We start from the raw sequence: 12398 nt of genomic DNA on the forward strand, positions 1-12398 counted from the left end.
GCTAGTGTGACTGAAGAACTGAATTTTAAAATTTATTTCACTTTAATTAATTAAAATGTAAATACAGAAGGCTAGGGACAACTGCTTTGGCCAGTGCAATATTAGGGTCTACATTTGAAACCTTTGGGTTTCTTTATGCTTGTGTGTGGCCCTGTAGCTGAATTCTCATCCGGTTTTAATTTTTAAACCAATAGCACAATAGGAATCAAAGTCATGTTTCACCCCCTCAGTATTAAAAATATTGGTACTTTAGAAAAAGAAATGTCCTTGTTTATGAAAATATTTTGATAAGCTAGTGGAGTGGAAGATAAACTGAGAGCTTGGGTAAATGGAGACAAAGAAACCAAAGACATAACTAAACTAGCTTCCAATAGAGATTGGAAAGGAACAAAAAAATGGAGGGGTGTAGGGGATGAAGGCATTTGAGGAAGCATCAGGCATAGAGAGTAAGGAAAGAAAGCAATATGATAAAGAGTGTTTATAACGCTGTTTGAAATCGCCTCAATTGCTATGATGTAAATCTTTTGCTGTCTGTCCAAACCTTTAATGAACTCAAATGCTTTATATGAGCTATCTTTTTGGTAGAAATATGCTCTCCAGTTTACATTATATGAAGAGCACAGACAATAAGAACAATACTAAGACCACAACACACAAATAAGCCAAAAGGACAAACAACAGAAAAAAAAGACATACCACTGGCCAAAACATATGGGGAAATGTTGACTCTTACTAATGTTCAAAAATATAAAAAAGATAACATAAATGTACATATTTATTAAAATATGTAAATAATATACAAAATAAAACCCATATTAGCAAGGATAGAAATACATCATAGCTAATGCTGGTAAAGGTGTGATAAGATAGTTTCTCACATCGCTATTGGAAATGTCAATTGGTACAACTTTTATGGTCAGTAATTTGACAGTATGGATGAGAAGCCTTAAAATTCTCTTCCATTCTGATCCATTCCACATTAGGGTAGAAATAATGGAAAAGGCAGGAAAATATTTATGCAAAATATGTTCATTACATCATAATGTCTGTTTTCATTCATCAACAATATTAAATGTTTAGTTGAAGAACTAAGCACCCTGTGATGGTGAAGTGTTGAAAGTGATTTGAGGTTTCTATCTGGAATTTTTAGAGTTTAATGTTCAGGGTTAATGAATAGAATACACTAGACCAGTGGTTCTCAACCAGAGGATATTTGGCAATGTCTGGAGACATTTCTGCTTGTCACAACCTGCGGGGAGAGAGATGCTACTGGCCTCTAGTGAATTCAGAGTAGAAATCAGGAATGCTGCTAAACATCCTGTAATGCACAGGACAGCCCCACAACGAAGAATTATCTGATCCAAAATATCAATAGGGCTGAGGCTGAGAAACCTACTACTGGACTCGTGATGTTCTGAGTCCCAGTCCTTGATTAACAACATAGCATACTGTCAGTTTTTTAATCTGTGAAATTGAGACATTATCTACCTCTATTGTTGTAAGAATTATATGGAATTATGTAATAAATTATGGTCACACTGCTACTTTAAGATGTCAGCTAGGCTCACTCACTAGCTAAGAGATTGGCTCCTGTATGCCAGCCTCATAGTGAATTCCTGACTTGTCACCATCACATATTTCTACGTATCATGCTCCTTGCCTGGGAAGAATAGAAGTGGAAAAATATTTTATCAAGAAATGCCAAGTATTGAATGAATCACAGCTTTTTAAAACATGTTTTCATTTATTCCTGTTATAACAATTAATACATATTAATTATTTATAATTAATAAGTAGAAAGCATGGATAAGCAGAAAGAAGAAAATAAACATCATCCACTATTTCACGACTCAGGGAAAATCACCTGGATATGTCCTTCAAGAATATTCTATTCAGGAGGAATGGGAAAATAAAAAATAAAATATGCAATGAAATACTATTCCTATCTTGAATATGTGACACAAAAACACTTGTAGGTAAAGGAATATGTTAAAGCTATAGGAGAATTAAAGAAGGTCATAAAACCCTAGATACAATGTAATTCTTTTTAAAATATATGCTTGTGCCTGCATGTCTATATGTACCTATAAAAAACTGAAATAACACAGTATTTTTTGATTATAGATGGTTTTTGCTCCTGTCTTTTTTTTTTGTATTACACCATGCAAGTGTCATTCAATTAGCTTATATGACTTAGGTTACTAATAAGGAAATAATGGCTTTCAAAGCGTACTGTACAAAGAAAATAATATTTCCTTGAAAAATTTAAATTTAACAAGAATAAAGTTTGGTGCCTTTGGTTGGCATTCAATCACCATAAAACAAAAACAAACAAACAAATAAACAACCAAAAATAGTATTTCTATTCAAATTTTTAAATTTTTTTGTGGGGGAGGTAATTAGGTTTTACTTATTTGTTTATGTTTTTTTGGAGAAGGTACTGGGGATTGAAAGGACTTTGTGCACACTAAGCATGCGCTCTACCACTTGAGCTATACCCTACCCCCGCCCCAACTATTTCTATTCAAATGCATGCGTGTATACAACTTCTGTGACAGGCTCAGGGCAGCAGGTTGAGAGGATCTGTGTCTAACTTCCCCAGAGCAGGAGTCGAGAACATCCGTCCTCCTGGACCCCCAGTTGGGCTGTCAGCTATGAGGTGTCTCCACTGTCTACATGCCATCCCCTGCCGTTGAGCAGGGCCACCACTAATGCCTCCCCATCTCCGAAGCCTTTCTGACCCCCAGAATCATATATAACAACAACAGCAGCTGGACTTCAACAGCACGTAGCTTTGAGTCCAGCCCTGTTCTGTGTGAGTGCGTGTGCTTTACATTTAATCCTCACAACAGCCATCTCTGAAATGTGTATTATATTATCCCCATTTGACATATGAGGGAACTGAGGCACAGGGTGATTCTTGACCAGTTAGTAAGCGGCAGATCTGAGTTCTGAACTCAGGCTGTGTGGCTCCTGGGTCCATGCTCTGAACCTCTGCCGCATAAAGCCTCCCTTTGCACTGTCTCCTCCCCACACTCCTTTTGCGCTCTGAATTTCCATGGCACCCTTACAGCGTTTAGCTAATTTCATTTACCTTTTATCAACTTTACCAAGACCACATTTTACTGAAGAGTCTTAAATGTGCCTTGTGCAGATTAAGCATGCAATAGGTGATAACTAAATAGATTTAACAACTAAAGGGAAGGCCAGATTTTTAAACATTATGTGACAGAGAGAAAGGGAAGAGGTTATCTGAGTAATTAAGCCTGTTGGTTCTTTTTGTCTGTTTCCTGTAATCTTGATCCCTGAATTAATAAAATTATCATCTTTGTCATTATCTCTTTGGAAATGTTATGAAACGTTCTTGGGAGTGGGAAATGGTTAGGGGAGGAAGAAAATAAATTATTTTTTAAAGTAGTTCTGCCCTCTCATCTTCATTTCAAGATTTTGCTCCTTTTTTGTTTTGGTTTTTTTTTTTTTTTTTTTTTTTACTATTTTCTAATTTTCACAATCCAGCTTTAAATAACAAAATGGGAAAGATTTTGAACAACTACTGTTCTATACTAAGTAGTTGCCTATGGACTAAATCTATTTAAGTTTCATTTAATTTATACTATCAGCCTAAAAGTAACAGCACAGGAAGTTAGTATTCAGTAGTTATAATCAAGCAATTAAGGAGGGAGAATCAAAAAACATGCCCCCTAAACTGATGTATTTAATAATTTATAAACATCTTCTCATTAGTCTATTTTTACACCTAATTCCTCAATCTACAAGCATATATCTTTCAAAATAGTTAATAATACATAGGGCGACTGATTTACTGAGGAGAGACTATGTTTAAAAAATTATCAACGGAAATAATGAACACGTTAAGTGCCCTTTGAACCTTTCTATCTCAGCCTTTATAATTTTATTGAATGTATTTATTTATGTGACTCCTGTAGGGAAACAATTCTTCATGGATTGCTCTCACATTTCTGCATGTCTTATGAGTGAAGGCACTGATTGCCTTTTTCCCAGACCCAGAAACTACATTTTCAAAGATGTTTGTATAGCAAACTTCATTGAAAGATAGAAATGTCTCCTTCTGTAGCACTAGGCAGCCACATTTACTGTGCAGTATAAAAGACGTGGGTTCCCTGAACTCAAGGTAATTCTCCAGTAATGAAATAGACTGTGTCCCTGCCTCCGTCTGGGCCCATCCAGGTCCTGCTGCGGGAATAGGGCAAAGGGGAATTGACTCAGAGATGCTGCTGCTCAGGCTGCTTGCTGTGCTGTGAGTAAAAGTCTTCTGCCTCTGACCCAGAGGTCTTGTGTCTGCTACCAGAATCTATGAAACTGTGATGGACCAGGCTAACTTGATGGGTAAAATCTAAACCCTTTCCAGTCCCTGATAGTGTTGATGACAAGGATAGGATACGTCAGAGAGTTTTCTGGAAGAGAAAGGATGAGCATCTCATAGATCATTTAATGGAATTTGCAAGAAGTCCGAAATTGATCATAAGCTAAATTGTATGGTCCCTGGGAGTCAGCTGTGGACTAGATTGTGAACGGTCAGCTGAGCAACAGTTGTTCCTCCGCTTTACTGCCTGTTCATGAAGAAAACTGGAGAGGCGGTTGCAGGCTATGCAGTCTTAAAAACTCCAAATGAGGCTGTAGTTGCTACGCTACTAACTCTCTCCTTTCTGGCAATCAGCCTCAAGCCTGCCCCTTATAATGACCGGTACTCATATTTGTCCTGGGCAGGCAGAAGGTCCTGCCGCCTGGTAAAGAACAGGTATGGAGATCACAAGGATAATAACCACTTGGTTGAGTACTCGACTCACCAAGACTCCCTACAGTGGCCTGTGTGGGCCAAAGTGGGGACATGATGAGTCACTGTAAGTTTATAAAATGCCTTGTCTCTCGTGCATGACTCTTCCAGAGGAAAGGTCTGGGTGAGAGTAGGGAATGGTTGGGAAAAGGTGAAGGTATAGCTACTGGAATGGGAAACACTGAATTCATGATGATAGAGGGAGAACAACCCACCACCTGAGCAGGTAATGCCTTAGACCTCAGCAGGGGTCGGGGAGGAAGGACCTTAAGGACCTTTGTCCTTCGGAATTACCCCTGGAGCCTTCCTCAGGAAGGAAAGCATCTTAGCGTGATTCTCCTATACGGTGGCATGTATCTTGTTTTAACTCATCTCTGGGTCTGCCATCCCCTGCCAGATGGCTCTGAGCACGGTTTGAGGTTTGATCCCCATTCCCCTTAACCTAAACAAGACGTCACTCTTAAATAGCAAGGGATGTCCCCACCTCCTGCACCTCTGACACAGAAGCCCTGTCTACACCTCTGGATGTCTTCCCACCCCCATTCCTACAGCCTTTGCTCAGTCATTCCTTGGGATAGATAAATGCCACCTGCCTCGTTACATGGACAAACAGGAGAGTTTAGTCTGACTGCCCTCAGGCAGCTTCTCCATTAACAAGGACTAGACTTGCTCATTCAAAGCAACCTGAGACCCCTGAGATTTAATGTCTGCTGGAGAGGCCGTGTTGTGGATACTGCCCACGTGTGCCTCTTGAACAGCACAGGTCTCACTTGAGAGGTGCCAGCAGTTGTAACTCTTTCTTTCCGGGGCTACCACATGCGCTCCCAGGACTGTACTGCTTACATGGTAGCCAAGCATTGTCTCAACTTACTCCCTAAAACATGGTGACCTGCACCTTACAGGTGATTGTAAGAGACCTTCAAGTGTTTAATGAAATGCCACTAGTAGATCACATAGCTCTCAAATATGGGCCTGAAATAAAGCTTCCTTTGATTACCTGGAAGAGCTTCCCAAGGGATAACTGACTCATTATTTATGCATAATCTGCGGCCAGTTATTGCTCCAATGGAAGCCGTCCAATCAAAAAGAAAAAACAAACAAAACAGTACAAAATTTGTCCCTGACCTTAGCTAAAGTGATCAAGGACACCACCTTGGCCCTGGAAAGCATTCAGGTCAGCCTCAAATGACTGGCCAGAGATATCATAGATGGTAGAATTGCTTTAAACTTCTTCCTTGTGGGTCAAAGCAGAGTCTGTAGGATTGCTAATAAATCATGCTGGGCCTCCATTAATGCCTCAGGCTAAGGGGAAAGATCAATAGAGAAGCTTAAAGAGAGAGCCCCAGGACTCTTCTTACATTGGACCCTGGATTTGCTCAGTGGGTTGATTCTGAGACCCTGGGGGGCATAGCTGAGGTCCTTGCTGCAGGCTGGCCTCCTCCTGCTGCTAGAGTCCTGTTCAGAATAGCCTTCGTAAGTTACTGTATGAAACAAATTGAACAGATTTGGCCCCAGTCTCTGTCAGTTAGATTAATCAGAGTAGCCCCTGGAGTGGCACATTTACAGGGAAATTCACCAGAAGGTGAGAGAGTGTAGAAACCAGGGGTGGCTATTGCTGGGAGACAAGGCTTCATGGGTTTCTTGCATTTCTGCTGTTGTTCTGGATTCTCTTTTCAAGGATGTTTACATGACAAACAATGTTGAAAGGTAAGGATAGTATCTCCCTCCAGAGCAAAAGTCAAGTAAGCACTTTTTTAAAACCAAATATTCATTTTGGAATAGTTTTAGTTTTACAGAAAGGTTGTGAAGATAGCAGGGAATTCCCAGGATCCCTCCACTGAGTTTCCACGAGTGTCATCATCTTGTATTAGTACGGTGCATTTGTCTAGGTGAGCTTCTGTGTGGTCTAGTCTGAAAGACGTGGGTTCTCTAAGTTCAGGATCCTCTCCTGTGATGCCACTGTGTCCAGGCATCCAGCTGGGTCTGTCCACATCAACCCTGTGTGGCTCAGAGGCAAGGAGACCTGATGTAAATATGGTTATGCTCATGTTGCTTACCATGTGAGGAATCATAAAGTCCTTTTTCACTGACCCATGAGATTTGTGTCTTATATGAGCATCCATTAAAATATGGCAGACTAACTTGTTAGCTTGCAAATGGGTAAAATGCCAAACCCCTCACATTTTTGACAAAATCCCTCTCCCTCCACCAATTCAACACCTTGAAGACATGGGACAAGTTCCCGTTTGATAAATATATATTGAACTGAACTGAAATGGGCTAATAATTTATTTTAATGATTGCGGAGGATAAATTTGACGTAAGAGGTCAGGCTGGTATCTGCAGAGAACTTGGTCATATCAGTCAGTCTTTGCCTATTAATTGAAGGGGGAGGGAACACGCTCTACAGGCCCATGGGGGTAAAGCAATCCTTGGGGTGAAGGGGAGAGAAAGGGGAGTGTGGGGAGAGTTGGACAGGTAAGAGCCACCTGCAAGGTGTGAGAGAATTCTAGGCCCATTGATGAAACCTGGTGTCTGGAGGAGGCAGGTATCACTGCCATGTGGTCACCAGGGTGCACAAGGAGGACTGGAACGTGCAATAAGCCACCTCAGTAGAGCAATGACAGGCAGTCCCGGCAGACATCCCATGAGGCCCATGAGCCTTTGGAAGGACCCTTGCTTTGGCCTGGAGTTCTGCAGTGGAGTTTTAGTCCTGAATATACAGTCCCCAAAGGAATGCATGGTATGGGACCTGGTTTCCAAAGTAGGAATCCTCCAACAGCATGGGGATGAACTTTGGAAAGTATAATTAATATCATAATATCATTTTATTGGGGTGGGGAGACATAATGCATTTAATATAAATTAATATCTGATGGAATATCCTTGGCATAACTGATTCCCTGGGGCCATGAAAGTTTTGTGATATGAGGGGTGAGCATGGGCTGGAGGAAGGGAAGGCTGTAAATCATGTTCTTAGAGGGACAGGATATTAGACAGGGACTTGAAGCAACGAGTAAATTGAATCTGGCTCTGCCACTTGCAACTGTGTTTGATTCTCAGTTTTCTCATCCATAAACCCCACAATGGGCTTATTAGGAGAATGAAATGAGATAATGCATTTAAGCAAGCATCTGGCTCCCAGTGACTCCCCACAAAATGCTAGCTACAATGATCATGCTCTTTTATGAATAGAATTGAAATACAAGGAAGGGGATTGATCTCAAAAAGGCTATAGCCAAATTACTAGAATGGTAACCGGTTAGTGGTCATGAATCTCAGCGTGGTGAGCTGGAGGGCCTCGCATCTCTGCTCCCTATGGGTTGGTCTCATAGACAGAAACAGAGCCCTGAGACTCCAGGAAAAAACTGTCACAGAAGCTGAACAGAAGCAGTGCCTAAAGAACCAAGTAAATGATCATAACCTATTTTGTACTGACACAAATACACACACACACTTAAAAAATTTTAAACTTTCACGTTTAAAAGTTAAAGTATTGCCAAAGATTGCACCAAAACAGTCCCTGATGTTAATAATTCCCCCACGGTATCGATTCACTTTCAGAGCACCTAGATATAGCTAATATTGCATAAGGGCATATGAGGTGATCTTTCAGGTTTAAAAAACCCTATAAAATTAAATCCAGTTTCTATGATACTATCAAATCCACCACGGGATACCAAAGGAAAAAAAAATCCCCCCAACTCCATCAGCTGTACGATCCAGGGAAGATACCAAGTTCCTAACTTGCTGAGTGATATTCATTGTGGCATCTCATAAGTTTTGAGGTTTGAGATAATGAGAGTGAGAGTGTTTTGAAGTCAGACTTGCTATATAATTTTTATTATCATTATGATTGTTATATAAGCTCTCCAAGTAGGCTTTACATGTATCCAGTCCAAAGTGGTGTATCAGTACTAGTGCATTCATTGAGAAAATGAAATACATACACACACACATACATACCCCAAGCAATGGGAGCGACTGCAACCCAGAAGTAAAAGGAAGAATTAAGAAAGGGAGATAAACACTAATGTGATGTAAATGAGAATGACATTGGCAACATGAAAGCAACTGTGAGTGAACTTGCTGGTTGGAATTTCTTTAGACAGTTAAATAAGAGCTGTAGAAAACTAAGGCTTTTTTTTCAATAAACATAAATTTTACGATCAAGGAGGATATAATAGTCTCCCTATACCTATACGTTTGCTGGGGACAATAAGTCGTAAAGAAATCCAGGGTGGAAAAATTGGTGTTGTGGAAGGATAAATATGGGCAGAGGTTTTCCATTCATTATTAGAAAGCAACCCGATAATTTTACATGATCGTATTCTGAAATAAATAAATAAATTCAAACTTGGAAACACTGTTTAATTAAGACATAATTCACCTCTCCTTCATCAGTCAACAAAGGGAAATGGTGCGCAATGAGTTTCTTTTTCTTACATGTGGTTCTCTGATAAGGACTACAGATCCTAGCAACCAGAAGTATCAGAAGGTAAATTGCCAGTTCTTTTGGTGGGGGGGCAGGGGGAGAATTAGGTTTATTTATTTATTTTAATGAAAGTGCTGGGGATTGAACCCAGGACCTCATGCATGCTAGGCATGTGCTCTACCTCTGAGCTATACTCTCCACACCTAGTTCTTTAATTTGATGATTCATTAAATGACTTAAAAAAAATTTACCTACCTTCCTCAACCAGTTACACTCCCTAAACCCAGTGGAGCTTGTGCTGGAACCCCTTAGGATTCTTGTTAAAAATGCAGGTAACTGGAGCCCATGAAAAACACTGAATCTGAATTCCAGAGTTGTGGGCTTGGTATCTGCATTTTAGTAGAACCACCTGAAATTTGATAAATCATTGATCTAGAACTTGTTAGCAGTCCTTCTTCTGAATCTCCAAGGCATGGCTATATTATTCATTGAGCATTTAAGGTGTGCCAGTACCTATTCATTTATCCAAAAAATATTTTTTAGGTGCCTATTGTATGTCCAACACTGTACTAAAAACTCTGTAGTCATTTTTTTGGTGTGTCTACCATCAACTGGATTAAAAGGCCCATTCAGATAGGGACCCCAAGTAAACATTTCTTATAACCCTCCATTGGAGGGCTGATAATGTACCCTCCATTTAAGAGTGGCCACCCAGGTCCATTTCCTCCTTCTTCCTTTCAAACAGAGTCGTTTTGTTTAGGGACCCATCCGTATAGCCAAATATTTCAAAGGATATTGTGAGAAATGGGTCTGATTCTTCTGAAGGCAATGCCATTTCCCTCCCCAGGGATTGCATCACGTATCTGCAGGTGACCTAATTCTGGCCAGCGAGGCATGAGGGTAATTCTGCTGCAAGGCCTCTCTTCCTCACTCTTGGGAGAAAGCAACAGGAAAAGGTAGTCTCTCTTTTTCTCCAAATAGTTCTATGTACTTCTGTTGTGACCTCTGGAACTGCTGCAGCCCTCTTGTTACTTCCCTGAGGAAGAAGCTCCCATTGGGGACAGCCAGGAAAAGGAAAAACAAAAAAAAACAAAAAACCTAGGTCCTTAATTACTTTGTTGAGCTGCTAATCAACCAACTGCAATGTTCACTCTGTCTCAGGACTTCTAATTTATTGTTAATACCGGTTTGAATCTGTGTTTCCTTTGCTGCCAAAGCATCCTCCCTGATACTCAGTAAGTGTCAGTTCACGATGATGTTGACAATGACATGAAAAAGCAAAATGATAGACTTGCTGCATTCCAAGATGGTGCTACTGGCCATGATTGAGATTTATGTGTTGGGATGTGAATAAAAATATAAATGCAAGACCCACCATCTCTACTACATGGATCTACCCTCTTTTCCCTAGGCCCCAATAACCTTCTTATGTGCCATCCAGAAGCAAGAAGGTCAGGAGAAGGTGACTGGCCCCCACAAATGTCTGGTGGTCACCACTGTCCTCTCCCTTTTTGACCACCTCCCACCCCCTTGCTTCAACCTGTCTCCTCTCTTGGTTTACCAGACACTTGCTTTTTATGTCACTTTTCTTCCTGCATTTCCAACCTGCCCTTCCTCTCCATCTTCCTCAACCCACAAAGGGTGGGTTTTCCAAAGAATGAACTCTCCATTCTCTGTTTCTTCCATTCAACTAGAGTTGAAGCTATTTACTCATCCCGCACTTGCAACTGCTTAGTGGACGGTTTCACCTAGATGTTTCACTCCAATCAAAAGCAATGTGTTCAAAGTCAGACTCACCAATTTACATCTGAAAACCATCTTCTTTTTCTGAAAATGAAACTATTATTCTATCAAGATGAATACCTTGAGTTCCTCTTGGATTTTCTCCATTTTCCTCATAATTTTCACCTGGCTCCCAGTCCTAACAAATCCTCTTGCATAACTTGTCTCACATATACCCCTTCCTTTCTGTTCTTACAGCCTCCACCCTGGTTCAGGCTCTGACTTTATCACTTTAAACCGGGAATGCTGCAATATCACTAAAACACACTCCCTTCCATGCTCCCAGCTGCCCTGTCCCCAAGCCTTCCTACATACCCCAGACCACCTCTCTGGTCAGAAACCTTCAGTGAGTTCCCACTGCCTTTATATTTGTGTCCAAACTCCCTGGTCTAGCAAGGCTCCAAAATTAGACCCAAAGTTGCCCTTTCAGGCATGGCTTCAAATATGCCTCTTACAAACTCTTCAATTCAGACAAGCTAGTTTACTCCTCATTACCCACATACCCCTTATAGTTTCCTTCCCTGAGCCTTGGGTTCATGTAGGACGGCTCTTTGCCTCCTCACTGTCTCCGTCTGCCACAACTGAATCTGTTTTCCAAGGCCCAAGTAACAGTCTGAAAGTGTCCAGACCATCTCCTATGGAAGTTTTTCATAAAAGTAACAGCGATGATTTAAAACAGTAGCTACATACAATGAGGGTTTACTCTGTGCCAGCCACAGTAATGTCCCCTTCTTGTAAAAGGTGGGTGATACAACCTACGTAATGGAGTTGCTGAAAGGAGTCAATGAACCAATGGACGTACGAGGCTGAGCCCAGACCCTGGACATGTGGAAGATGCCCAGTAAAGAACTGGCTGAATTGCCACTAATTATGCTGTTGAAATGTCACAGTGGGGTTTTGCTCCCAGTCAAAAATGCCATGTCTTGATCACTCAAAAGAGAATGAGGCGGGTGGGTATAGCTCAGTGGTAGGGTGCATGCCTAGCATGTCCTCAGTTCAATCCCCAGTGTCTCCACTAAAAATAAATAAACAAACAAACAATATATATATATATATATATATATATATATATATATATATATATATATATATATATATATTTTTTTTTTTTTTTTTTTTAAGTGAATGAGCCCAGAGGAAGTGGCTAAGATGTAATTTGGGGTTTGGGAAAAGAGAGACGCAATTCTGGTTCCTCGCAGCATCCCCGGACGCGTTTTTGAGCCTTAGGCAAAATGCTTTTGTTCCAGCCAGTTGCACATATTGGCTGGGACATGCTTGATCTTTACATTTGTTATGTATGTGTCCTATGTATCCCTTTACTTCCTTGTTCTGGGCACCAAAATGCGGAACACAGACAGCATTAGG

Source organism: Camelus dromedarius, chromosome 20 (assembly GCF_036321535.1).
Source record: "Camelus dromedarius isolate mCamDro1 chromosome 20, mCamDro1.pat, whole genome shotgun sequence".
NCBI lineage: Eukaryota > Metazoa > Chordata > Mammalia > Artiodactyla > Camelidae > Camelus > Camelus dromedarius.